Source organism: Carcharodon carcharias, chromosome 25, assembly GCF_017639515.1.
Source record: "Carcharodon carcharias isolate sCarCar2 chromosome 25, sCarCar2.pri, whole genome shotgun sequence".
NCBI classification, from domain to species: domain Eukaryota; kingdom Metazoa; phylum Chordata; class Chondrichthyes; order Lamniformes; family Lamnidae; genus Carcharodon; species Carcharodon carcharias.
The window spans coordinates 41,930,749-41,958,204 of record NC_054491.1 but is presented as its reverse complement, the minus strand read 5'-3'; positions in this window follow the sequence as shown (position 1 = coordinate 41,958,204).

Genomic DNA, 27,456 nt, shown 5'->3' with positions numbered 1-27,456 from the left:
GGGTGAGAGTGTGAGGGTCAGATTGTGAGGGTCAGAGTGTGAGGGTGAGTGTGTGAAGTGCGATTTTGAGGGACAGAGAGTGAGGGTGAGAGACTGAGGGTGACATTGCGAGGTTGAGACTGTTAGGTTGCAAGTCGGAGGGTGAGAGTGTGAGGGTGAGATGTTGAGGTTGAGAGTGTGAGGGTGAGACTGTGAGGGTGAGAGTGTGATGGTGAGAGTGTGAGGGAGACAGTGCGAGGTTGAGAGTGTGAAGGTGACAATGTGAGGGTGAGATTGTGAGGGTGAGACTGTGAAGGTCAGAGAGTGAGGGTCAGACTTTCAGGGTGAGAGTTTGAGGGTGAGAGTTTGAGGGTGAGAGTCTGAGGGTGAGAGTGTGAGGGTCAGACTTTCGGTGTGAGAGTTTGAGAGTGAGAGTTTGGGGGTGAGAGTTTGAGGGTCAGCATGTGAGGTTGCGAGATGGAGGGTGAGATTGTGAGGGTGAGATTGTGTGGGCCAGAGTGTGAGGGTCAGACTTTCAGGGTGAGAGGTTGAGGGTGAGAGTTTGAGAGTGAGAGTGTGAGGGTGAGAGGTTGAGTTTGAGAGTGTGAGAGTGAGACTGTGAGGGTGAGAGTGTGAGGGTGAGAGTGTGAGAGTGAGAGTGTGAGTGTGAGAGTGTGAGGGTGAGAGTGTGAGGGTAAGAGTGTGAGAGTGAGATTGTTAGGGTGAAAATATGAGGGTGAGAGTGTGTGGGTCAGAGTGTGAGGGTCAAACTTTCAGGATGAGAGTTTGAGGGTGAGAGTTTGAGGGTGTGAGTTTGAGGGTGAGATTGCTAGGGTTAGAGTGTGAGGGTGAGAGAGTGAGAGTGAGAGTGTAAGGGTGAGAGTGTGAGGTTGAGATTGTTAGGGTGAGAGTGTGAGTGTGAGAGTGTGAGGGTGAGAGTGTGAGGGTGAGATTGTTAGTGTGAGAATGTGAGGATGAGAGTGTGAGGATGAGAGTGTGATGGTGAGAGTGTGAGAATCAGAGTGTGTGGGTAGGAGTTTGAGGGTGAGAGAGTGAGGATGAGAGTTTGAGGGTGAGTATGTGAGTGTGAGAGTGTGAGGTTGAGAGTGTGAGTGTCAGATTGTGATGGTCAGAGTTTGAGGGTGAGAATTTGAGGGTGAGATTGTCAGGTTGAGAATGTGATGGTGAGAGTGTGATGGTGAGAATGTGAATTTGAGAGTGTGAGGGTGAGAATATGAGGGTGAGAGTGTGAGGGTGACAGTGTGAGGGTGTGAGAGTGAGGGTGAAGGTCTGAGGGTGAGAATGTGAGGGTGACAGTGTGAGGGTGTGAGGTGAGAGTATGAGAGTGAGATTGTAAGGGTTAGATTGTGAGCGTCAGAGTGTGACGGTCATAGTGTCAGAGTAAGAGTTTGAGGGTGAGAGTTTGAGGGCGAGAGTGTGAGGGTCCGAGTGTGAGGGTGAGATTTTGAGGGTGAGAGTTTGAGGGTGAGTGTTGAGGAGGAGAGTGTGAGTGTGAGAGTGTGAGGGTCAGTTTGTGAGGGTCAGAGTGTGAGGGTGAGAGTTTGAGCGTGAGAGTGTGAGGCTGAGTGTGTGACATGCGATTTTGAGGGACAGAGAGTGAGGGTGAGAGTCTGAGGGTGACATTGAGAGGTTGAGAGTGTGAGGTTGAGAGTCTGAGAGTGAGAGTGTGAGGGTGAGAGCTTGAGGTTGAGAGTGTGAGGGTGAGAGTGTCAGGGTGAGAGTGTGAGGGTGAGAGTTTGAGGGTGAGAGTGTGAAGGTCAGCATGTGAGGGTGTGAGTTGGAGGGTGAGATTGTGAGGGTGAGATTTTGAGGGTCAGAGGGTGACGGTCAGACTGTCAGGGTGTGGGATGGAGGGTGAGAGTGTGAGGGTGAGAGTTTGAGGGTGGGAGGGTGACAGTCAGACTGTCAGGGTGAGAGTTTGAGGGTGAGAGTGTGAGGGTGAGAGTGCGATTGTCAGATTGTGAGGGTGAGAGTTTGAGGGTGAGAGTTTGAGGGTGGGAGGGTGACGGTCAGACTGTCAGGGTGAGAGTTTGAGGGTGCGAGTGTGAGTGTGAGAGTGCAATAGTCAGAGTGTGAGGGTGAGAGTGTGAGGGTGAGATTGTGAGGGTGGGGGTGTGAGGGTGAGAGTGTGAGGGTGAGAGTGTGATGGAGAAAGTTTGAGGGTGAGTGTGTAAGGGTGACAGTGTGAGGTTAAGAGTGCGATAGTCAGAGTGTGAGGGTGAAAGTGTTAGGGTGAGAGTGTGAGGGTGACAGTGTGAGGCTCTGAGTGTAAGGGTGACAGTGTGTGGGTGTGGGTGTGAGGGTGAGAGTGTGAGGGTGATAGTGCAAGGGTGAGATTGTGAGGGTCAGAGTGTGAGGGTCAGAGTTTCAGGGTGAGACTTTGAGGCTGAATTTTTGAGGGTGCGAGTGTGAGGGTGAGAGTGTGTGGGTGAGAGTTTGAGAGTGAGAGTGTGTGGGTCAGATTGTGAGAGTCAGAGTGTGAAGGTAAGACTGTCAGGGTGAGAGTGTAAGGGTGAGAGTGTGAGGGTGACAGTGTAAGGTTGGGAGTGTGAGGGTGAGAGTGTGAGGGTGAGAGTGTGAGGGTGAGAGTTTAAGGGTGAGTTTCTGAGGGTGAGAGTGTGAGGGTGAGAGTTTGAGGGTGAGAGTGTGAGGGTGAGAGTGTGAGGGTGAGAGTGTGAGGGTGACATTGTTAGGGTGAGAATTTGAGGGTGAGAGTGTGAGAGTGAGATTGTAAGGGTGAGATTGTGATGGTCAGAGTGTGAGGGTCAGACTGTCAGAGTGAGAGTTTTAGGGTGAGAGTCTGAGGGTTTGAGTGTGAGGGTCCGAGTGTGAGGCTGCGATTTTGAGTGTGAGAGTTTGAGGGTGAGAGTGTGAGGGTCAGAGTGCGAGGGTGAGAGATCGAAGGTGAGTGTGAGGGTGAGAGTGTGAGGGTGGGAGCGTGAGGGTGACAATGTGAGGGTGAGAGTGTGAGGGTGAGAGTTTGAGGGTGAGTGTTGACGGTGAGTGTGTGAGGTTGAGAGTGTGAGGGTCAGATTGTGAGGGTCAGATTTGAGGGTGAGAATTTGAGGGTGAGATTGTCAGGTTGAGAATGTGATGGTGAGAGTGTGATGGTGAGAGTGTGAGTTTGAGAGTGTGAGGGTGAGAATGTGAGGGTGAGAGTGTGAGGGTGACAGTGTGAGGGTGTGAGAGTGAGGGTGAAGGTCTGAGGGTGAGAATGTGAGGGTGACAGTGTGAGGGCGTGAGGTGAGAGTATGAGAGTGAGATTGTAAGGGTTAGATTGTGAGCGTCAGAGTGTGACGGTCATAGTGTCAGAGTAAGAGTTTGAGGGTGAGAGTTTGAGGGTGAGAGTGTGAGGGTCTGAGTGTGAGGGTGAGATTTTGAGGGTGAGAGTTTGAGGGTGAGTGTTGAGGGGGAGCGTGTGAGTGTGACAGTGTGAGGGTCAGATTGTGAGGGTCAGAGTGTGAGGGTGAGAGTTTGAGGGTGAGTGTGAGGCTGAGTGTGTCACATGCGATTTTGAGGGACAGAGAGTGAGGGTGAGAGTCTGAGGGTGACATTGAGAGGTTGAGAGTGTGAGGTTGAGAGTTTGAGTTTGAGAGTGTGAGGCTGAGAGTGTGAAGGTGAGAGTTTGAGGGTGAGAATGTGTGTGAGACAATATGCGGCTGTCAGTGTGAGGGTGAATGTGTGAAGATGAGAGTGTGAGGTAGACAGTGTGTGGGTGAGAGTGTGAGGGTGATAGTGTGAGGGTGAGTTTGTGAGGGACAGAGTGTGTGGGTAGGTGTATGAAGATCAGACCTTCAGGGTGAGAGTTTGCGGGTGAGAGTTTGAGGATGAGAGTGTGAGGGTGAGAGTGTGAGAATGAAAGTGTGAGGCTGAGTGTGTGACATGCGATTTTGAGGGACAGAAGTTGCGGGTGAGAGTCTGAGGGTGACATTGAGAGGTTGAAAGTGTGAGGTTGAGAGTCTGAGGGTGAGAGTGTGAGGGTGAGAGTTTGAGAGTGAGAGTGTGAGGCTGAGTGTGTGACATGCGATTTTGAGGGACAGAAGTTGAGGGTGAGAGTCTGAGGGTGACATTGAGAGGTTGAGAGTGTGAGGTTGAGAGTCTGAGGGTGAGAGTGTGAGGGTGAGAGTTTGAGGTTGAGAGTGTGATGGCGAGAGTGTCAGGGTGAGAGTGTGAGGGTGAGGATTTGAGTGTGAGAGTGTGAGGCTGAGAGTGTGAAGGTTAGGGTGTGAGGGTGAGAGTGTGTGCAAGACAGTGTGCGGCTGTGAGTGTGAGGGTGAGTGTGTGAGGGTGAGAGTGTGAGGTAGACAGTTTGTGGGTGAGAGTGTGAGGGTGACAGTGTGAGGGTGAGTTTGTGAGGGAGAGAGTGTGTGGGTAGGAGCATGAGGATCAGACTTTCAGGGTGAGAGTTTGCGGATGAGAGTTTGAGGATGAGAGTGTGAGGGTGAGAGTGTGAGATGAAAGTGTGAGGGTGAGAGTGTGAGGGTGAGATTTTGTGGGTGAGGATTTGAGGGTGAGAGTGCGATTGTCAGAGTGTGAGGGTGAGAGTTCGATAGTCAGAGTGTGAGGGTGAGAGTGTGAGGGTGAGATTGTGAGGTTCAGAGTGTGAGGGTGAGAGTTTTAGGGTGACAGTGTGAGGTTGAGTGTCTGAGTGTGAGAGTGTGAGGGTGTGAGTTTGAGGTTGAGAGTGTGAGGGTGAGAGTGTGAGGGTGAGAGGGTAAATGTGAGAATGTGAGGGTGAGCGTGTGAGGGTGAGAGTGTGTGGTTGAGAGTTTGAGAGTGAGAGTGAGAGTGTGAGGATGAGAGTGTGAGGGTCAGAGTGTGTGGGTCTGACTTTCAGGGTGAGAGTATGAGGTTGAGATTGTAAGGGTGAGAGTTTCAGGTTGCGAGTTGGATGGTGAGAATGTGAGGGTGAGAGTGCGATTGTCAGAGTGTGAGGGTGAGAGTGTGAGGGTGAGAGTTTCAGGTTGGGAGTGTGAGGGTGAGAGTGTGAGGGTGAGAGTGTGAGGGTGAGAGTTTAAGGGTGAGGGTCTGAGGGTGAGAATGTGAGGGTGAGAGTTTGAGGGTGAGGGTGTGAGGTTGAGAGTATGAGGGTGGGAGTGTGAGTGTGAGAGTTTGAGTGTGAGTGTGTGAGGCTGAGAATGTGAGTGTGAGAGGGTGATGGTGAGAGTGTGAGGGAGACAGTGTGAAGCTCTGAGTGTGAGGGTGAGAGTGTGAGGTTGGGAGTGTGAGGGAGACAATGTGAGGGCGTGAATGTGAGGGTGAGAGAGTGAGGTTCAGCGTGTGATTGTGAGATTGTGAGGGTGAGAGTGTGAGGGTGAGAGTGTGGGGGTGAGATTGCAAGGGTCAGAGAGTAATGGTGAGAGTGTGAGGATCAGAGTGTAAGGGTGGGAATTTGGGGTTGAGAGTGTGAGGATGAGAGTGTGAGGGTGAGAATGCGAGGGTGAGAGAGTGAGGCTGAGAGTGTGAGGTTGAGAGTGTGAGGGTGTGAGTGTGAGGGAGACAGTGTGCGGCTGTGAGTGTGAGGGTGACAGTGTGAGGGTGAGATTGTGAGGGTGAGAGTGTGTGGGCCAGAGTGTGAGGGTCAGACTTTCAGGGTGAGAGGTTGAGGGTGAAAATTTGAGAGTGAGAGTGTGAGGCTGAGAGTGTGAGGGTCAGAGTGTGAGGGTCAGACTTTCAGTGTGAGAGTTTGAGGGTGAGAGTTTGAGGGTGAGAGTGTGAGCATCAGCATGTGTTGGTGCGAGTTGGAGAGTGAGAATGTGAGGGTGAGAGGGTGAGAGTGTGAGGGTGGGAGCGTGATGGTCAGACTGTCAGGGTGAGAGTTTGAGGGTGAGATTGTTAGAGTGAGAGTGTCAGGGTGAGATTGTTAGGGTGAGAGTGTGAGTGTGAGGGTGTGTGGGTGAGAGAGTGAGGGTGAGATTGTTATGGTGGGAATGTGAGGATGAGACTGCAAGGGTGAGAGTGTGAGGGTGAGACTGTGAGCCTGACATTTTTAGGGTGAGAATTAGAGGGTGAGAGTTTGAGGGTGACATTGTGAGTGTGTGAGTGTGAGGGTGAGAGTGTGAGAGTGAGATTGTAAGGGTGAGATTGTGAGGGTCAGAGTGTGAGGGTCAGACTGTCAGTGTGAGTGTTTGAGGGTGAGAGTTTGAGGGTGAGATTGTGAGGGTTCGATTGTGAGGCTGAGATTTTGAGGGTGAGAGTGCAAGGGTCAGAGTGCGATGGTAAGAGAACGAGGGTGAGAGTATGAGGGTGAGGGTGTGAGGGTAGGAGCATGAGTGTGACAGTGTGAGGTTGAGAGTGCGAGGCTGAGAGTTTGAGGGTGAGTGATGTGGGTGAGAGTGTGAGGGTGAGAGTGTGAGGGTCAGATTGTGAGGGTCAGAGTGTGAGGGTGAGTGTGTGAAGTGCGATTTTGAGGGACAGAGAGTGAGGGTGAGAGACTGAGGGTGACATTGCGAGGTTGAGACTGTTAGGTTGCAAGTCGGAGGGTGAGAGTGTGAGGGTGAGATGTTGAGGTTGAGAGTGTGAGGGTGAGACTGTGAGGGTGAGAGTGTGATGGTGAGAGTGTGAGGGAGACAGTGCGAGGTTGAGAGTGTGAAGGTGACAATGTGAGGGTGAGATTGTGAGGGTGAGACTGTGAAGGTCAGAGAGTGAGGGTCAGACTTTCAGGGTGAGAGTTTGAGGGTGAGAGTTTGAGGGTGAGAGTCTGAGGGTGAGAGTGTGAGGGTCAGACTTTCGGTGTGAGAGTTTGAGTGTGAGAGTTTGGGGGTGAGAGTTTGAGGGTCAGCATGTGAGGTTGCGAGTTGGAGGGTGAGATTGTGAGGGTGAGATTGTGTGGGCCAGAGTGTGAGGGTCAGACTTTCAGGGTGAGAGGTTGAGGGTGAGAGTTTGAGAGTGAGAGTGTGAGGGTGAGAGGTTGAGTTTGAGAGTGTGAGAGTGAGACTGTGAGGGTGAGAGTGTGAGGGTGAGAGTGTGAGAGTGAGAGTGTGAGTGTGAGAGTGTGAGGGTGAGAGTGTGAGGGTAAGAGTGTGAGAGTGAGATTGTTAGGGTGAAAATATGAGGGTGAGAGTGTGTGGGTCAGAGTGTGAGGGTCAAACTTTCAGGATGAGAGTTTGAGGGTGAGAGTTTGAGGGTGTGAGTTTGAGGGTGAGATTGCTAGGGTTAGAGTGTGAGGGTGAGAGAGTGAGAGTGAGAGTGTAAGGGTGAGAGTGTGAGGTTGAGATTGTTAGGGTGAGAGTGTGAGTGTGAGAGTGTGAGGGTGAGAGTGTGAGGGTGAGATTGTTAGTGTGAGAATGTGAGGATGAGAGTGTGAGGATGAGAGTGTGATGGTGAGAGTGTGAGAATCAGAGTGTGTGGGTAGGAGTTTGAGGGTGAGAGAGTGAGGATGAGAGTTTGAGGGTGAGTATGTGAGTGTGAGAGTGTGAGGTTGAGAGTGTGAGTGTCAGATTGTGATGGTCAGAGTTTGAGGGTGAGAATTTGAGGGTGAGATTGTCAGGTTGAGAATGTGATGGTGAGAGTGTGATGGTGAGAATGTGAATTTGAGAGTGTGAGGGTGAGAATATGAGGGTGAGAGTGTGAGGGTGACAGTGTGAGGGTGTGAGAGTGAGGGTGAAGGTCTGAGGGTGAGAATGTGAGGGTGACAGTGTGAGGGTGTGAGGTGAGAGTATGAGAGTGAGATTGTAAGGGTTAGATTGTGAGCGTCAGAGTGTGACGGTCATAGTGTCAGAGTAAGAGTTTGAGGGTGAGAGTTTGAGGGCGAGAGTGTGAGGGTCCGAGTGTGAGGGTGAGATTTTGAGGGTGAGAGTTTGAGGGTGAGTGTTGAGGAGGAGAGTGTGAGTGTGAGAGTGTGAGGGTCAGTTTGTGAGGGTCAGAGTGTGAGGGTGAGAGTTTGAGCGTGAGAGTGTGAGGCTGAGTGTGTGACATGCGATTTTGAGGGACAGAGAGTGAGGGTGAGAGTCTGAGGGTGACATTGAGAGGTTGAGAGTGTGAGGTTGAGAGTCTGAGAGTGAGAGTGTGAGGGTGAGAGCTTGAGGTTGAGAGTGTGAGGGTGAGAGTGTCAGGGTGAGAGTGTGAGGGTGAGAGTTTGAGGGTGAGAGTGTGAAGGTCAGCATGTGAGGGTGTGAGTTGGAGGGTGAGATTGTGAGGGTGAGATTTTGAGGGTCAGAGGGTGACGGTCAGACTGTCAGGGTGTGGGATGGAGGGTGAGAGTGTGAGGGTGAGAGTTTGAGGGTGGGAGGGTGACAGTCAGACTGTCAGGGTGAGAGTTTGAGGGTGAGAGTGTGAGGGTGAGAGTGCGATTGTCAGATTGTGAGGGTGAGAGTTTGAGGGTGAGAGTTTGAGGGTGGGAGGGTGACGGTCAGACTGTCAGGGTGAGAGTTTGAGGGTGCGAGTGTGAGTGTGAGAGTGCAATAGTCAGAGTGTGAGGGTGAGAGTGTGAGGGTGAGATTGTGAGGGTGGGGGTGTGAGGGTGAGAGTGTGAGGGTGAGAGTGTGATGGAGAAAGTTTGAGGGTGAGTGTGTAAGGGTGACAGTGTGAGGTTAAGAGTGCGATAGTCAGAGTGTGAGGGTGAAAGTGTTAGGGTGAGAGTGTGAGGGTGACAGTGTGAGGCTCTGAGTGTAAGGGTGACAGTGTGTGGGTGTGGGTGTGAGGGTGAGAGTGTGAGGGTGATAGTGCAAGGGTGAGATTGTGAGGGTCAGAGTGTGAGGGTCAGAGTTTCAGGGTGAGACTTTGAGGCTGAATTTTTGAGGGTGCGAGTGTGAGGGTGAGAGTGTGTGGGTGAGAGTTTGAGAGTGAGAGTGTGTGGGTCAGATTGTGAGAGTCAGAGTGTGAAGGTAAGACTGTCAGGGTGAGAGTGTAAGGGTGAGAGTGTGAGGGTGACAGTGTAAGGTTGGGAGTGTGAGGGTGAGAGTGTGAGGGTGAGAGTGTGAGGGTGAGAGTTTAAGGGTGAGTTTCTGAGGGTGAGAGTGTGAGGGTGAGAGTTTGAGGGTGAGAGTGTGAGGGTGAGAGTGTGAGGGTGAGAGTGTGAGGGTGACATTGTTAGGGTGAGAATTTGAGGGTGAGAGTGTGAGAGTGAGATTGTAAGGGTGAGATTGTGATGGTCAGAGTGTGAGGGTCAGACTGTCAGAGTGAGAGTTTTAGGGTGAGAGTCTGAGGGTTTGAGTGTGAGGGTCCGAGTGTGAGGCTGCGATTTTGAGTGTGAGAGTTTGAGGGTGAGAGTGTGAGGGTCAGAGTGCGAGGGTGAGAGATCGAAGGTGAGTGTGAGGGTGAGAGTGTGAGGGTGGGAGCGTGAGGGTGACAATGTGAGGGTGAGAGTGTGAGGGTGAGAGTTTGAGGGTGAGTGTTGACGGTGAGTGTGTGAGGTTGAGAGTGTGAGGGTCAGATTGTGAGGGTCAGATTTGAGGGTGAGAATTTGAGGGTGAGATTGTCAGGTTGAGAATGTGATGGTGAGAGTGTGATGGTGAGAGTGTGAGTTTGAGAGTGTGAGGGTGAGAATGTGAGGGTGAGAGTGTGAGGGTGACAGTGTGAGGGTGTGAGAGTGAGGGTGAAGGTCTGAGGGTGAGAATGTGAGGGTGACAGTGTGAGGGCGTGAGGTGAGAGTATGAGAGTGAGATTGTAAGGGTTAGATTGTGAGCGTCAGAGTGTGACGGTCATAGTGTCAGAGTAAGAGTTTGAGGGTGAGAGTTTGAGGGTGAGAGTGTGAGGGTCTGAGTGTGAGGGTGAGATTTTGAGGGTGAGAGTTTGAGGGTGAGTGTTGAGGGGGAGCGTGTGAGTGTGACAGTGTGAGGGTCAGATTGTGAGGGTCAGAGTGTGAGGGTGAGAGTTTGAGGGTGAGTGTGAGGCTGAGTGTGTCACATGCGATTTTGAGGGACAGAGAGTGAGGGTGAGAGTCTGAGGGTGACATTGAGAGGTTGAGAGTGTGAGGTTGAGAGTTTGAGTTTGAGAGTGTGAGGCTGAGAGTGTGAAGGTGAGAGTTTGAGGGTGAGAATGTGTGTGAGACAATATGCGGCTGTCAGTGTGAGGGTGAATGTGTGAAGATGAGAGTGTGAGGTAGACAGTGTGTGGGTGAGAGTGTGAGGGTGATAGTGTGAGGGTGAGTTTGTGAGGGACAGAGTGTGTGGGTAGGTGTATGAGGATCAGACCTTCAGGGTGAGAGTTTGCGGGTGAGAGTTTGAGGATGAGAGTGTGAGGGTGAGAGTGTGAGAATGAAAGTGTGAGGCTGAGTGTGTGACATGCGATTTTGAGGGACAGAAGTTGCGGGTGAGAGTCTGAGGGTGACATTGAGAGGTTGAAAGTGTGAGGTTGAGAGTCTGAGGGTGAGAGTGTGAGGGTGAGAGTTTGAGAGTGAGAGTGTGAGGCTGAGTGTGTGACATGCGATTTTGAGGGACAGAAGTTGAGGGTGAGAGTCTGAGGGTGACATTGAGAGGTTGAGAGTGTGAGGTTGAGAGTCTGAGGGTGAGAGTGTGAGGGTGAGAGTTTGAGGTTGAGAGTGTGATGGCGAGAGTGTCAGGGTGAGAGTGTGAGGGTGAGGATTTGAGTGTGAGAGTGTGAGGCTGAGAGTGTGAAGGTTAGGGTGTGAGGGTGAGAGTGTGTGCAAGACAGTGTGCGGCTGTGAGTGTGAGGGTGAGTGTGTGAGGGTGAGAGTGTGAGGTAGACAGTTTGTGGGTGAGAGTGTGAGGGTGACAGTGTGAGGGTGAGTTTGTGAGGGAGAGAGTGTGTGGGTAGGAGCATGAGGATCAGACTTTCAGGGTGAGAGTTTGCGGATGAGAGTTTGAGGATGAGAGTGTGAGGGTGAGAGTGTGAGATGAAAGTGTGAGGGTGAGAGTGTGAGGGTGAGATTTTGTGGGTGAGGATTTGAGGGTGAGAGTGCGATTGTCAGAGTGTGAGGGTGAGAGTTCGATAGTCAGAGTGTGAGGGTGAGAGTGTGAGGGTGAGATTGTGAGGTTCAGAGTGTGAGGGTGAGAGTTTTAGGGTGACAGTGTGAGGTTGAGTGTCTGAGTGTGAGAGTGTGAGGGTGTGAGTTTGAGGTTGAGAGTGTGAGGGTGAGAGTGTGAGGGTGAGAGTGTGAGGTTGAGAGTCTGAGTGTGAGAGTGTGAGGGTGAGAGTGTGGGGGTGAGAGTTTTAGGGTGAGAGTGTGAGGCTGAGAGTGTGAGGGTGAGAGTGTGAGTGTGAGATTGTGAGAGTGAAGGTGTGTGGGTCAGAGTGTGAGGATCAGACTTTCAGGGTGAGAGTTTGAGGGTGAGAGTTTGAGGGTGAGAATGTGAGGGTGAGAGTGTGAGAATGAAAGTGTAAGGGTGAGAGTGTGAGGGTCAGAGAGTGAGGTTCAGAAATTCAGGGTGAGAGTTTGAGGGTGACAATTTGAGGGTGAGAGCGTGAAGGTCAGCATGTGAGGGTGTGAGTTGGAGGGTGAGATTGTGAGGGTGAGATTTTGAGGGTCAGAGGGTGACGGTCAGACTGTCAGGGTGTGAGATGGAGGGTGAGAGTGTGAGGGTGAGAGTTGAGGGACAGATTGTGAGGGTGAGAGTGTGAGGGATAGAGTGTTAGAGTGAGTGTATGAAGTCCAATTTTGAGGCACAGCGAGTGAGGGTGAGAGTCTGAGGATGATATTGACAGGTTGAGACTGTGAGGTTGCAAGTCTGAGGGTGAGAGTGTGAGGGTGAGAGGTTGAGGTTGAGAGTGTGAAAGTGAGACTGTGAGGGTGAGAGTGTGAGGGTGAGAGTATGAGGCTGATATTGTGAGGTTGAGAGAGTGAGGCTGATATTGTGAGGTTGAGAGTGTGAGGGTGTGAGTTTGAGGGAGACAGTGTGCGGCTGTGAGTGTGAGGATGACAGTGTGAGGGTGAGATTGTGAGAGTGAGAGTGTGTGGGCCAGAGTGTGAGGGTCAGACATTCAGGGTGAGAGGTTGAGGGTGAGAGTTTGAGAGTGAGAGTGTGAAGGTGAGAGGTTGAGTTTGAGAGTGTGAGAGTGAGACTGTGAGGGTGAGAGTGTGAGGGTGAGAGTGTGAGGGTGAGTGTTTGAGGGTGAGAAAGTGAGGCTGAGAGTGTGAGGTTGAGAGTGTGGGGGTGCGAGTGTGAGGGAGACAGTGTGCAGCTGTGACTGTGAGGCTGACAGTGTGAGGGTGAGATTGTGAGGGTGAGAGTGTGTGGGCCAGAGTGTGAGGGTCAGACTTTCAGGGTGAGAGGTTGAGGGTGAGAGTTTGAGAGTGAGAGTGTGAGGGTGAGAGTGTGAGGGTCAGAGTGTGAGGGTCAGACTTTCAGTATGAGATTTTGAGGGTGAGAGTTTGAGGGTGAGAGTGTAAGCATCAGCATGTGTTGTTGCGAATTGGAGGGTGGCATTGTGAGGGTGAGAGGGTGAGAGTGTGAGGGTGGGAGGGTAATGGTCAGACTGTCAGGGTGAGAGTTTGAGGGTGAGATTGTTAGGGTGAGAGTGTGAGGGTGAGAGAGTGAGGGTGAGATTGTTATGGTGGGAGTGTGAGGGTGAGAGTGTGAGTGTGAGAGTGTGAGGGTGAGAGTGTGAGGCTGACATTTTTAGGGTGAGAATTTGAGGGTGAGAGTGTGAGGGTGACAGTGTGAGTGTGTGAGTGTGAGGGTGAGAGTGTGAGAGTGAGATTGTAAGGGTGAGATTGTGAGGGTCAGAGTGTGAGGGTCAGACTGTCAGAGTGAGAGTCTGAGGGTGAGAGTTTGAGAGTGAGAGTGTGAGGGTCCGAGTGTAAGGCTGAGATTTTGAGGGTGAGAGTGCAAGGGTCAGAGTGCGATGGTCAGAGAACGAGGGTGAGAGTGTGAGGGTGAGGGTGTGAGGGTAGGAGCGTGAGTGTGACAGTGTGAGGGTGAGAGTGCGAGGGTGAGAGTTTGAGGGTGAGTGTTGTGGTTGAGAGTGTGAGGGTGAGAGTGTGAGGGTCAGATTGTTAGGGTCAGAGTGTGAGGGTGAGAGTGTGAGGGTGAGAGTTTGAGGGTGAGTGTGAGGGTGATTGTGTGAAGTGTGATTTTGAGGGACAGAGAGTGAGGGTGAGAGACTGAAGGTGACATTGAGAGGTTGAGACTGTGAGGTTGCAAGTCTGAGGGTGAGAGTGTGAGGGTGAGAGGTTGAGGTTGAGAGTGTGAGGGTGAGACTGTGAAGTTGAGAGTGTGATGGTGAGACAGTGTGAGGGAGACAGTGTGAGTGTGAGAGTGTGAAGGTGACAGTGTGAAGGTGAGATTGTGAGGGTGAGACTGTGTGGGTCAGAGTGTGAGGGTCAGACTTTTAGGGTGAGAGTTTGAGGGTGAGAGTGTGAGGGTGAGAGTGTGAGGGTGAGAGTTTGAGGTTGAGAGAGTGAGGCTGAGAGTGTGAGGTTGAGAGTGTGAGGGTGTGAGTGTGAGGGAGACAGTCTGCGGCTGTGAGTGTGAGGGTGACAGTGTGAGGGTGAGATTGTGAGGGTGAGAGTGTGTGGGCCAGAGTGTGAGGGTCAGACTTTCAGGTTGAGAGGTTGAGGGTGAGAGTGTGAGAGTGAGAGTGTGAGGGTGAGAGGTTGAGTTTGAGAGTGTGAGAGTGAGACTGAGGGTGAGAGTGTGAGGGTGAGAGTGTGAGGGTGAGAGTTTGAGGGTGAGAAATTGAGGCTGAGAGTGTGTGGTTGAGAGTGTGAGGGTGTGAGTGTGAGGGTGAGAGTTTGTGGGTGAGAGTGTGAGGGTGAGAGTGTGAGGGTGAAAATGTCAAGGTGAGAGTGTGAGGGTGAGAGTGTGAGGGTGTGTTTGTGATGGTGTGTGTTTGAGGGTCAGAGTTTGAAGGTGAGAGTGTTTGGGTGATAGTTTGAGGGTGAGAGTGTAAGGGTGAGATTGTGAGGTTGAGAGTGTGAGGGTGAGAATGTGAGTTGAGAGTGTGAGGGTGAGATTGTTAGGGTGAGAATGTGAGGGTGACAGTGTGATTGTCAGAGTGTGAAAGTGAGAGTGTGAGGGTGAGAGTGTAAATGTGAGAATGTGAGGTTGAGAGTGTGAGGGTCAGGGTGTAAGTGTGTGAGTGTGAGGGTGAGAGTGTGATGGTGAGAGTGTGTGGGTGAGAGTTTGAGAGTGAGAGTGTGAGGGTGAGAGTGTGAGGGTCAGAGTGTGCTGGTCAGACTTTCAGGGTGAGAGTTTGAGGGTGATAGTTTGAGGTTGAGAGTGTAAGGGTCAGAGTGTTAGGTTGTGAGTTGAAGGGTGAGAGTGTGAGGGTGAGAGTGTGTGGGTGAGAGTTTGAGAGAGAGTGTGAGGATGAGATTGTGGGGGTCAGAGTGTGAGGGTCAGACTGTCAGGGTAAGAGTTTGAGGGTGAGAGTGGGGGGCGGTACGATTGTCAGAGTTTGAGCATGAGAGTGTGAGTGTGACAGTGTGAGGTTGGGAGTGTGAGGGTGAGAGTGTGAGGCTGAGAGTGTGAAGGTGCGAGTTTAAGGGTGAGTATGTGAGGGTGAGAGTGTGGGGGTGAGAGTTTGAGGGTGAGAGTGTGAGGCTTAGAGTGTGAGGTTGAGAGTGTTAGCGTGTGAGTGTGAGGGAGACAGTGTGCGGCTGTGAGTGTGAGGGTGAGAGTGTGAGGGTGAGAGTGTGAGCGAGACAGGGTGAGGGTGAGAGTGTGAGGGTGACAGTTTGAGGGTGAGAGTGTGAGGGTCAGAGTGTGAGGGTCAGACTTTCAGTGTGAGAGTTTGAGGGTGAAAGTATGAGGGTGAGAGTGTGAGGGTGAGAGAGTGAGGGTGAGAGTGTAAGGGTGAGAGTGTGAGGGTGAGATTGTTAGGGTGAGAGTGTGAGTGTGAGAGTGTGTGGGTGAGAGAGTGAGGGTGAGATTGTTAGGGTGGGAATGCGAGGGTGAGAGTCTGAGGGCGAGAGTGTGCGGCTGACATTTTTAGGGTGAGAATTTGAAGGTGAGAGTGTGAGGGTGACAGTGTGAGTGTCTAAGTGTGAGGGTGAGAGTGTGAGAGTGAGATTGTAAGGGTTAGATTGTGAGGGTCAGAGTGTGAGGGTCAGACTGTCAGAGTGAGAGTTTGAGGGTGAGAGTTTGAGGGTGAGATTGTGAGGGTCCGAGTGTGAGACTGAGATTTTGAGGGTGAGTGCGAGGGTCAGAGTGCGATGGTAAGAGAACGAGGGTGAGAGTGTGAGGGTGAGTGTGACAGTGTGAGGGTGATAGTGCGAGGGTGAGAGTTGGAGGGTGAGTGTTGTGGGTGAGATTGTGAGTTTGAGAGTGTGAGGGTCAGTGTGTGAAGGTGAGAGTGTGAGTGTGAGATTGTGAGGTGGGGAGTGTGAGGGTGTGTGTGTGAGGGTCAGACTGTGAGTGTGAGAGTGTGTGGGTGACAGGTTGATGGTGAGAGTGTGAGGGTGAGATTGTGAGGTTGAGAGTGTGAGGGTAAGAATGTGAGGTTGAGAATGTGAGTGTGAGATTGTTAGGGTGAGAATGTGAGGGTGAGAGTGTGAGGGTCAGAGTGTGAAGGTGAGAGTGTGAGGGTGAGAGTGTAAATGTGAGAATGTGAGGGTGAGATTGTGAGGGTCAGAGTGTGAGGGTCAGACTGTCAAAGTGAGAGTTTGAGGATGAGAGTTTGAGCGTGAGAGTGTGAGGGTCCGAGTGTGAGGCTGAGATTTTGAGGGTGAGAGTGTGAGGGTCAGAGTGCAATGGTCAGAGAACGAGGGTGAGAGTGTGAGGGTGAGGGTGTGAAGGTAGGAGCGTGAGTGTGACAGTGTGAGGGTGAAAGTGTGATGGTGAGAGTGTGAGGGTGAGTGTTGTGGGTGAGAGTGTGAGGGTGAGAGTGTGAGGGTTAGATTGTGAGGGTCAGAGTGTGAGGGTGAGAGTGTGAGGGTGAGAGTTTAAGGGTGAGAGTGTGAAGGTGAATGTGTGAAGTGCGATTTTGAGGGACAGAGAGTGAGGGTGACAGACTGAGGGTGACATTGAGAGGTTGAGACTGTGAAGTTGCAAGTCTGAGGGTGAGAGTGTGAGGGTGAGAGTTTGAGGTTGAGAGTGTGAGGGTGAGACTGTGAGGGTGAGAGTGTGATTGTGAGAATGTGACGGAGACAGTGTGAGGCTGAGAGTGTGAAGGTGACAGTATGAGGGTGAGATTGTGAGGGTGAGACTGTGTGGGTCAGAGTGTGAGGGTCAGACTTTCAGGGTGAGAGTTCGAGGGTGAGAGTTTGAGGGTGAGAGTGTGAGGGTGAGAGTGTGAGGGTGAGAGTTTGAGGTTGAGAGAGTGAGGCTGAGAGTGTGAGGTTGAGAGTGTGAGGGTGTGAGTGTGAGGGAGACAGTCTGCGGCTGTGAGTGTGAGGGTGACAGTGTGAGGGTGAGATTGTGAGGGTGAGAGTGTGTGGGCCAGAGTGTGAGGGTCAGACTTTCAGGTTGAGAGGTTGAGGGTGAGAGTGTGAGAGTGAGAGTGTGAGGGTAAGAGGTTGAGTTTGAGAGTGTGAGAGTGAGACTGAGGGTGAGAGTGTGAGGGTGAGAGTGTGAGGGTGAGAGTTTGAGGGTGAGAAATTGAGGCTGAGAGTGTGAGGTTGAGAGTGTGAGGGTGTGAGTGTGGGGGAGACAGTGTGCAACTGTGAGTGTGAGGGTGACAGTGTGAGGGTGAGATTGTGAGGGTGAGAGTGTGTGGGCCAGAGTGTGAGGGTCAGACTTTCAGTGTGAGAGGTTGAGGGTGAGAGTTTGGGAGTGAGAGTGTGAGGGTGAGAGTGTGAGGGTCAGATTGTGAGGGTCAGACTTTCAGTATGAGAGTTTGAGGGTGAGAGTTTGAGGGTGAGAGTGTAAGCATCAGCATGTGTTGTTGCGAATTGGAGGGTGGCATTGTGAGGGTGAGAGGGTGAGAGTGTGAGGGTGGGAGGGTAATGGTCAGACTGTCAGGGTGAGAGTTTGAGGGTGAGATTGTTAGGGTGAGAGTGTGAGGGTGAGAGAGTGAGGGTGAGAGTGTAAGGGTGAGAGTGTGAGGGAGAGATTGTTAGGATGAGAGTGTGAGTGTGAGAGTGTGTGGGTGAGAGAGTGAGGGTGAGATTGTTAGGGAGGGAATGTGAGGGTGAGAGTGCAAGGGTGAGAGTGTGAGGGTGAGAGTGTAAGGCTGACACTTTTAGGGTGAGAATTTGAGGGTGAGAGTGTGAGGGTGAGAGTGTGAGTGTGTGAGAGTGAGGGTGAGAGTGTGAGAGTGAGATTGTAAGGGTGAGATTGTGAGGGTCAGAGTGTGAGGGTCAGACTGTCAGAGTGAGAGTTTGAGGATGAGAGTTTGAGCGTGAGAGTGTGAGGGTCTGAGTGTGAGGCTGAGATTTTGAGGGTGAGAGTGAGGGTCAGAGTGCAATGGTCAGAGAACGAGGGTGAGAGTGTGAGGGTGAGAGTGTGAAGGTAGGAGCGTGAGTGTGACAGTGTGAGGGTGAGAGTGTGAGGGTGAGAGTTTGAGGTTGAGTGTTGTGGGTGAGAGTGTGAGGGTGAGAGTGTGAGGGTTAGATTGTGAGGGTCAGAGTGTGAGGGTGAGAGTGTGAGGGTGAGAGTTTAAGGGTGAGAGTGTGAGGGTGATTGTGTGAAGTGCGATTTTAAGGGACAGAGAGTGAGGGTGACAGACTGAGGGTGACATTGAGAGGTTGAGACTGTGAGGTTGCAGGTCTGAGGGTGAGAGTGTGAGGGTGTGAGTTTGAGGTTGAGAGTGTGAGGGTGAGACTGTGAGGGTGAGAGTGTGATTGTGAGAATGTGACGGAGACAGTGTGAGGGTGAGAGTGTGAAGGTGACAGTATGAGGGTGAGATTGTGAGGGTGAGACTGTGTGGGTCAGAGTGTGAGGGTCAGACTTGCAGGGTGAGAGTTCGAGGGTGAGAGTTTGAGGGTGAGAGTGTGAGTGTGAGAGTGTGAGGGTGAGAGTTTGAGGTTGAGAGAGTGAGGCTGAGAGTGTGAGGTTGAGAGTGTGAGGGTGTGAGTGTGAGGGAGACAGTCTGCGGCTGTGAGTGTGAGGGTGACAGTGTGAGGGTGAGATTGTGAGGGTGAGAGTGTGTGGGCCAGAGTGTGAGGGTCAGACTTTCATGGTGAGAGGTTGAGGGTGAGAGTGTGAGAGTGAGAGTGTGAGGGTGAGAGGTTGAGTTTGAGAGTGTGAGAGTGAGACTGAGGGTGAGAGTGTGAGGGTGAGAGTTTGAGGGTGAGAAATTGAGGCTGAGAGTGTGAGGTTGAGAGTGTGAGGGTGTGAGTGTGGGGGAGACAGTGTGCAACTGTGAGTGTGAGGGTGACAGTGTGAGGGTGAGATTGTGAGGGTGAGAGTGTGTGGGCCAGAGTGTGAGGGTCAGACTTTCAGTGTGAGAGGTTGAGGGTGAGAGTTTGGGAGTGAGAGTGTGAGGGTGAGAGTGTGAGGGTCAGATTGTGAGGGTCAGACTTTCAGTATGAGAGTTTGAGGGTGAGAGTTTGAGGGTGAGAGTGTAAGCATCAGCATGTGTTGTTGCGAATTGGAGAGTGGCATTGTGAGGGTGAGAGGGTGAGAGTGTGAGGGTGGGAGGGTAATGGTCAGACTGTCAGGGTGAGAGTTTGAGGGTGAGATTGTTAGGGTGAGAGTGTGAGGGTGAGAGAGTGAGGGTGAGAGTGTAAGGGTGAGAGTGTGAGGGTGAGATTGTTAGGGTGAGAGTGTGAGCGTGAGAGTGTGTGGGTGAGATTGTGAGGGTCCGAGTGTGAGACTGAGATTTTGAGGGTGAGAGTGTGAGGGTCAGAGTGCGATGGTAAGAGAACGAGGGTGAGAGTGTGTGGGCCAGAGTGTGAGGGTCAGACTTTCAGGGTGAGAGGTTGAGGGTGAGAGTGTGAGTGTGAGACTGAGGGTGAGAGTGTGAGGGTGAGAGTGTGAGGGTGAGAGTTTGAAGGTGAGAAATTGAGGCTGAGAGTGTGAGGTTGAGAGTGTGAGGGTGTGAGTGTGGGGGAGACAGTGTGCAACTGTGAGTGTGAGGGTGACAGTGTGAGGGTGAGATTGTGAGGGTGAGAGTGTGTGGGCCAGAGTGTGAGGGTCGGACTTTCAGTGTGAGAGGTTGAGGGTGAGAGTTTGGGAGTGAGAGTGTGAGGGTGAGAGTGTGAGGGTCAGATTGTGAGGGTCAGACTTTCAGTATGAGAGTTTGAGGGTGAGAGTTTGAGGGTGAGAGTGTAAGCATCAGCATGTGTTGTTGCGAATTGGAGGGTGGCATTGTGAGGGTGAGAGGGTGAGAGTGTGAAGGTGGGAGGGTAATGGTCAGACTGTCAGGGTGAGAGTTTGAGGGTGAGATTGTTAGGGTGAGAGTGTGAGGGTGAGAGAGTGAGGGTGAGAGTGTAAGGGTGAGAGTGTGAGGGTGAGATTGTTAGGGTGAGAGTGTGAGTGTGAGAGTGTGTGGGTGAGAGAGTGAGGGTGAGATTGTTAGGGTGGGAATGCGAGGGTGAGAGTGTGAGGGTGAGTGTGTGCGACTGACATTTTTAGGGTGAGAATTTGAAGGTGAGAGTGTGAGGGTGACAGTGTGAGTGTCTAAGTGTGAGGGTGAGAGTGTGAGAGTGAGATTGTAAGGGTTAGATTGTGAGGGTCAGAGTGTGAGGGTCAGACTGTCAGAGTGAGAGTTTGAGGGTGAGAGTTTGAGGGTGAGATTGTGAGGTCCGAGTGTGAGACTGAGATTTTGAGGGTGAGAGTGTGAGGGTCAGAGTGCGATGGTAAGAGAACGAGGGTGAGAGTGTGAGGGTGAGGGTGTGAGGGTAGGAGCATGAGTGTGACAGTGTGAGGGTGATAGTGCGAGGGTGAGAGTTGGAGGGTGAGTGTTGTGGGTGAGAGTGTGAGGCTGAGAGTGTGAGGGTCAGATTGTGAGGGTCAGAGTGTGAGGGTGAGAGTGTGAGGGTGAAAGTTTGAGGGTGAGATTGTGATGGTGAGTGTGTGAAGTGTGATTTTGAGGGACAGAGAGTGAGGGTGAGAGACTGCGGGTGACATTGAGAGGTTGAGACTGTGAGGTTGCAAGTCTGAGGGTGAGAGTGCCAGGGTGAGAGGTTGAGGTTGAGAGTGTGAGGGTGAGACTGTGAGGGTGAGAGTGTGATGGTGAGAGTGTGAGGGAGACAGTGTGAGGGTGAGAGTGTGAAGGTGACAGTGTGAGGGTGAGATTATGAGGGTGAGACTGTGTGGGTCAGAGTGTGAGGGTCAGACTTTCAGGGTGAGAGTTTGAGGGTGGGAGTTTGAGGGTGAGAGTGTGAGGGTCACCATGTGAGGTTGTGAGATGGAGGGTGAGATTGTGAGGGTGAGATTGTGAGGGTCAGAGTGTGATGGTGAGACTGTCAGGGTGTGAGTTTGAGGGTGAGAGTGTGAGGGTGAGTGTGTGAGGGTGGCAGGGTGATGGTCAGACTGTCAGGGTGAGATTAAGAGGGTGAGATTGTTAGGGTGAGAGTGTGAGGGTGTGAGAGTGAGGGTGAGAGTGTAAGGTTGAGAGTGTGAGCATGAGATTGTTAGGGTGAGAGTGTGAGTGTAAGAGTGTGAGTGTGAGTGTGAGGGTGAGATTGTTAGTGTGAGAATGTGAGCGTGAGAGTGTGAAGGTGAGAGTATGCGAGTGAGATTGTTAGGGTGAGAATGTGAGGGTGAGAGTTTGAGGGTCAGAGTGTGAGGGGGCGAGTTGGAGGGTGATGATTTGAGGATGAGAATGTAAGAGTGACAGAGTGAGGGTGAGATCGTGAAGGTGAGAGTGTGAGGGTCAGACTGCCAGTGTTAGAGTTTAAGGGTGAGAGTGTGAGTGTTAGTGTTTGAGGGTGAGGATTTGAGGGTGAGGTGCGAGGGTCAGAGTGTGATGGTGAGATTGTGAACGTGACAGTGTTATGCTGGGAGTGTGAGGGTGTGAGTGTGACAGTGAGAGTGTAAATGTGTCAATGTGAGGGTGAGAGTGTGAGGGTCATGGGTGTGATGGTGAGAGGGTGAGGTTGAGAGTGTGAGGGTGAGAGTTTGTGGGTGAGAGTGTGAGGGTGAGAGTGTGAGGGTGAAAATGTCTACGTGATAGTGTGAGGGTGAGAGTGTGAGGGTGAGTTTGTGATGGTGTGAGTTTGAGGGTCAGAGTTTGAAGGTGAGAGTGTTTGGGTGATAGTTTGAGGGTGAGAGTGTAAGGGTGAGATTGTGAGGTTGAGAGTGTGATGGTGAGAATGTGAGTTGAGAGTGTGAGGGTGAGATTGTTAGGGTGAGAATGTGAGGGTGACAGTGTGATTGTCAGAGTGTGAAAGTGAGAGTGTGAGGGTGAGAGTGTAAATGTGAGAATGTGAGGTTGAGAGTGTGAGGGTCAGGGTGTAAGTGTGTGAGTGCGAGGGTGAGAGTGTGATGGTGAGAGTGTGTGGGTGAGAGTTTGAGAGTGAGAGTGTGAGGGTGAGAGTGTGAGGGTCAGAGTGTGCTGGTCAGACTTTCAGGGTGAGAGTTTGAGGGTGATAGTTTGAGGTTGAGAGTGTAAGGGTCAGAGTGTTAGGTTGTGAGTTGAAGGGTGAGAGTGTGAGGGTGAGAGTGTGTGGGTGAGAGTTTGAGAGAGAGTGTGAGGATGAGATTGTGGGGGTCAGAGTGTGAGGGTCAGACTGTCAGGGTAAGAGTTTGAGGGTGAGAGTGGGGGGCGGTACGATTGTCAGAGTTTGAGCATGAGAGTGTGAGTGTGACAGTGTGAGGTTGGGAGTGTGAGGGTGAGAGTGTGAGGCTGAGAGTGTGAAGGTGCGAGTTTAAGGGTGAGTATGTGAGGGTGAGAGTGTGGGGGTGAGAGTTTGAGGGTGAGAGTGTGAGGCTTAGAGTGTGAGGTTGAGAGTGTTAGCGTGTGAGTGTGAGGGAGACAGTGTGCGGCTGTGAGTGTGAGGGTGAGAGTGTGAGGGTGAGAGTGTGAGCGAGACAGGGTGAGGGTGAGAGTGTGAGGGTGACAGTTTGAGGGTGAGAGTGTGAGGGTCAGAGTGTGAGGGTCAGACTTTCAGTGTGAGAGTTTGAGGGTGAAAGTTTGAGGGTGAGAGTGTGAGGGTGAGAGAGTGAGGGTGAGAGTGTAAGGGTGAGAGTGTGAGGGTGAGAATGTTAGGGTGAGAGTGTGAGTGTGAGAGTGTGTGGGTGAGAGAGTGAGGGTGAGATTGTTAGGGTGGGAATGCGAGGGTGAGAGTCTGAGGGCGAGAGTGTGCGGCTGACATTTTTAGGGTGAGAATTTGAAGGTGAGAGTGTGAGGGTGACAGTGTGAGTGTCTAAGTGTGAGGGTGAGAGTGTGAGTGTGAGATTGTAAGGGTTAGATTGTGAGGGTCAGAGTGTGAGGGTCAGACTGTCAGAGTGAGAGTTTGAGGGTGAGAGTTTGAGGGTGAGATTGTGAGGGTCCGAGTGTGAGACTGAAATTTTGAGGGTGAGAGTGCGAGGGTCAGAGTGCGATGGTAAGAGAACGAGGGTGAGAGTGTGAGGGTGAGGGTGTGAGGGTAGGAGCGTGAGTGTGACAGTGTGAGGGTGATAGTGCGAGGGTGAGAGTTGGAGGGTGAGTGTTGTGGGTGAGATTGTGAGGTTGAGAGTGTGAGGGTCAGTGTGTGAAGGTGAGCGTGTGAGGGTGAGATTGTTAGGGTGAGAGTGTGAGGGTCAGTGTGTGAAGGTGAGAGTGTGAGTGTGAGATTGTGAGGTGGGGAGTGTGAGGGTGTGTGTGTGAGGGTCAGACTGTGAGTGTGAGAGTGTGTGTGTGACAGTTTGATGGTGAGAGTGTGAGGATGAGATTGTGAGGTTGAGAGTGTGAGGGTAAGAATGTGAGGTTGAGAATGTGAGGGTGAGATTGTTAGGGTGAGAATGTGAGGGTGAGAGTGTGAGGGTCAGAGTGTGAAGGTGAGAGTGTGAGGGTGAGAGTGTAAATGTGAGAATGTGAGGGTGAGAGTGTGAGGGTCAGGGTGTGAGTGTGTGAAAATGAGAGTGTGAGCGTGAGAGTGTGAGGTCGAGAGTTTGAGAGTGAGAGTGAGAGTGTGAGGGTGAGAGTGTGTGGGTGAGAGTTTGAGAGTTAGAGTGTGAGTGTGAGATTGTGAGGGTGGGAGTGTGAGGGTCAGACTGTCAGGTTGAGAGTTTGAGGGTGAGAGTGTGAGGGTGAGAGTGTGATTGTCAGAGTGTGAGGCTGAGAGTGTGAGGTTGACAGTGTGAGCGTGAGAGTGTGATGGTGAGAGTGTGAGGGTGGGAGTGTGATGGTGGGCGTGTGAGTGTGAGAGTTTAAGTGTGAGGGTGAGAGGGTGAGGATGAGTTTGAGGTTGAGAGTGGGAGGGTGAGATTGTAAGGGTGAGAATGTGAGAGTGAGAGAGGGAGGGCAAGAGTGTGAGGGTCAGAGTCTGGGGTCAGACTGTCAGGGTGAGAGTTTGAGTTTGCGAGTTGGAGGGTGAGATCGTGAGGGTCAGAGAGTGAGGGTGAGAGTGTGAGGGTGACAGTTTGAGGGTGAGGATTTGAGGGTGAGAATGCGAGGGTCAGAGTGTGAGGGTCAGGGTGTGAGGGTGAGAGTATGAGGTTGAGAGTGTGAGGGTGAGAATGAGAGGGTGAGAATGTGAGAGTGAGAGTGTGAGGATGAGAGTGTGAGGTTGAGGGTGTGAGGGAGAGAGTGTGAGGGTGAGAGTGTGAGAGTGCAAGTGGGAGGGTGAGGATTTGTGGATGAGAGTGTAAGAGTGACAGTGTGAGGGTGAGATCGTGAGGGTGAGTGTGTGAGGGTGAGAATGAGAGGTTGAGAGTGTGAGGGTGAGATTGTTAGGGTGAGAATGTGAGGGTGAGAGTGTGTGGGTGAGAGTTTGAGAGTGAGAGTGTGAGGGTGAGAGTGTGAGGGTCAGAGTGTGCTGGTCAGACTTTCAGGGTGAGAGTTTGAGGGTGATAGTTTGAGGTTGAGAGTGTAAGGGTCAGAGTGTTAGGTTGTGAGTTGAGAATGTGAGGGTGAGAATGTGAGGGTGAGAGTGTGAGGGTGAGAATGTGAGGGTCAGTGTGTGAAGGTGAGAGTGTGAGGGTGAGATTGTTAGGGTGAGAGTGTGAGGGTCAGTGTGTGAAGGTGAGAATGTGAGGGTGAGATTGTTAGGGTGTGAGGGTCAGTGTGTGACGGTAAAAGTGTGAGGGTGAGAGTGTGAGGGTCAGGGGGTGAGTGTGTGATTCTGCCGGTGAGAGTCTGAGGGTGAGAGTGTGTGGTTGAGAGTTTGAGATTGAGATTGAGAGTGTGAGGATGAGAGTGTGAGGGTGAGAGTGTGAGGGTGAGAGTTTGAGGTTGAGAGAGTGAGGCTGAGAGTGTGAGGTTGAGAGTGTGAGGGTGTGAGTGTGAGGGAGACAGTCTGCGGCTGTGAGTGTGAGGGTGACAGTGTGAGGGTGAGATTGTGAGGGTGAGAGTGTGTGGGCCAGAGTGTGAGGGTCAGACTTTCAGGTTGAGAGGTTGAGGGTGAGAGTGTGAGAGTGAGAGTGTGAGGGTGAGAGGTTGAGTTTGAGAGTGTGAGAGTGAGACTGAGGGTGAGAGTGTGAGGGTGAGAGTGTGAGGGTGAGAGTTTGAGGGTGAGAAATTGAGGCTGAGAGTGTGTGGTTGAGAGTGTGAGGGTGTGAGTGTGAGGGTGAGAGTTTGTGGGTGAGAGTGTGAGGGTGAGAGTGTGAGGGTGAAAATGTCAAGGTGAGAGTGTGAGGGTGAGAGTGTGAGGGTGTGTTTGTGATGGTGTGTGTTTGAGGGTCAGAGTTTGAAGGTGAGAGTGTTTGGGTGATAGTTTGAGGGTGAGAGTGTAAGGGTGAGATTGTGAGGTTGAGAGTGTGAGGGTGAGAATGTGAGTTGAGAGTGTGAGGGTGAGATTGTTAGGGTGAGAATGTGAGGGTGACAGTGTGATTGTCAGAGTGTGAAAGTGAGAGTGTGAGGGTGAGAGTGTAAATGTGAGAATGTGAGGTTGAGAGTGTGAGGGTCAGGGTGTAAGTGTGTGAGTGTGAGGGTGAGAGTGTGATGGTGAGAGTGTATGGGTGAGAGTTTGAGAGTGAGAGTGTGAGGGTGAGAGTGTGAGGGTCAGAGTGTGCTGGTCAGACTTTCAGGGTGAGAGTTTGAGGGTGATAGTTTGAGGTTGAGAGTGTAAGGGTCAGAGTGTTAGGTTGTGAGTTGAAGGGTGAGAGTGTGAGGGTGAGAGTGTGTGGGTGAGAGTTTGAGAGAGAGTGTGAGGATGAGATTGTGGGGGTCAGAGTGTGAGGGTCAGACTGTCAGGGTAAGAGTTTGAGGGTGAGAGTGGGGGGCGGTACGATTGTCAGAGTTTGAGCATGAGAGTGTGAGTGTGACAGTGTGAGGTTGGGAGTGTGAGGGTGAGAGTGTGAGGCTGAGAGTGTGAAGGTGCGAGTTTAAGGGTGAGTATGTGAGGGTGAGAGTGTGGGGGGTGAGAGTTTGAGGGTGAGAGTGTGAGGCTTAGAGTGTGAGGTTGAGAGTGTTAGCGTGTGAGTGTGAGGGAGACAGTGTGCGGCTGTGAGTGTGAGGGTGAGAGTGTGAGGGTGAGAGTGTGAGCGAGACAGGGTGAGGGTGAGAGTGTGAGGGTGACAGTTTGAGGGTGAGAGTGTGAGGGTCAGAGTGTGAGGGTCAGACTTTCAGTGTGAGAGTTTGAGGGTGAAAGTATGAGGGTGAGAGTGTGAGGGTGAGAGAGTGAGGGTGAGAGTGTAAGGGTGAGAGTGTGAGGGTGAGATTGTTAGGGTGAGAGTGTGAGTGTGAGAGTGTGTGGGTGAGAGAGTGAGGGTGAGATTGTTAGGGTGGGAATGCGAGGGTGAGAGTCTGAGGGCGAGAGTGTGCGGCTGACATTTTTAGGGTGAGAATTTGAAGGTGAGAGTGTGAGGGTGACAGTGTGAGTGTCTAAGTGTGAGGGTGAGAGTGTGAGAGTGAGATTGTAAGGGTTAGATTGTGAGGGTCAGAGTGTGAGGGTCAGACTGTCAGAGTGAGAGTTTGAGGGTGAGAGTTTGAGGGTGAGATTGTGAGGGTCCGAGTGTGAGACTGAAATTTTGAGGGTGAGAGTGCGAGGGTCAGAGTGCGATGGTAAGAGAACGAGGGTGAGAGTGTGAGGGTGAGGGTGTGAGGGTAGGAGCGTGAGTGTGACAGTGTGAGGGTGATAGTGCGAGGGTGAGAGTTGGAGGGTGAGTGTTGTGGGTGAGATTGTGAGGTTGAGAGTGTGAGGGTCAGTGTGTGAAGGTGAGCGTGTGAGGGTGAGATTGTTAGGGTGAGAGTGTGAGGGTCAGTGTGTGAAGGTGAGAGTGTGAGTGTGAGATTGTGAGGTGGGGAGTGTGAGGGTGTGTGTGTGAGGGTCAGACTGTGAGTGTGAGAGTGTGTGTGTGACAGTTTGATGGTGAGAGTGTGAGGATGAGATTGTGAGGTTGAGAGTGTGAGGGTAAGAATGTGAGGTTGAGAATGTGAGGGTGAGATTGTTAGGGTGAGAATGTGAGGGTGAGAGTGTGAGGGTCAGAGTGTGAAGGTGAGAGTGTGAGGGTGAGAGTGTAAATGTGAGAATGTGAGGGTGAGAGTGTGAGGGTCAGGGTGTGAGTGTGTGAAAATGAGAGTGTGAGCGTGAGAGTGTGAGGTCGAGAGTTTGAGAGTGAGAGTGAGAGTGTGAGGGTGAGAGTGTGTGGGTGAGAGTTTGAGAGTTAGAGTGTGAGTGTGAGATTGTGAGGGTGGGAGTGTGAGGGTCAGACTGTCAGGTTGAGAGTTTGAGGGTGAGAGTGTGAGGGTGAGAGTGTGATTGTCAGAGTGTGAGGCTGAGAGTGTGAGGTTGACAGTGTGAGCGTGAGAGTGTGATGGTGAGAGTGTGAGGGTGGGAGTGTGATGGTGGGCGTGTGAGTGTGAGAGTTTGAGTGTGAGGGTGAGAGGGTGAGGATGAGTTTGAGGTTGAGAGTGGGAGGGTGAGATTGTAAGGGTGAGAATGTGAGAGTGAGAGGGGGAGGGCAAGAGTGTGAGGGTCAGAGTCTGGGGTCAGACTGTCAGGGTGAGAGTTTGAGTTTGCGAGTTGGAGGGTGAGATCGTGAGGGTCAGAGAGTGAGGGTGAGAGTGTGAGGGTGACAGTTTGAGGGTGAGGATTTGAGGGTGAGAATGCGAGGGTCAGAGTGTGAGGGTCAGGGTGTGAGGGTGAGAGTATGAGGTTGAGAGTGTGAGGGTGAGAATGAGAGGGTGAGAATGTGAGAGTGAGAGTGTGAGGATGAGAGTGTGAGGTTGAGGGTGTGAGGGAGAGAGTGTGAGGGTGAGAGTGTGAGGGTGCAAGTGGGAGGGTGAGGATTTGTGGATGAGAGTATAAGAGTGACAGTGTGAGGGTGAGATCGTGAGGGTGAGTGTGTGAGGGTGAGAATGAGAGGTTGAGAGTGTGAGGGTGAGATTGTTAGGGTGAGAATGTGAGGGTGAGAGTGTGTGGGTGAGAGTTTGAGAGTGAGAGTGTGAGGGTGAGAGTGTGAGGGTCAGAGTGTGCTGGTCAGACTTTCAGGGTGAGAGTTTGAGGGTGATAGTTTGAGGTTGAGAGTGTAAGGGTCAGAGTGTTAGGTTGTGAGTTGAGAATGTGAGGGTGAGAATGTGAGGGTGAGAGTGTGAGGGTGAGAATGTGAGGGTCAGTGTGTGAAGGTGAGAGTGTGAGGGTGAGAT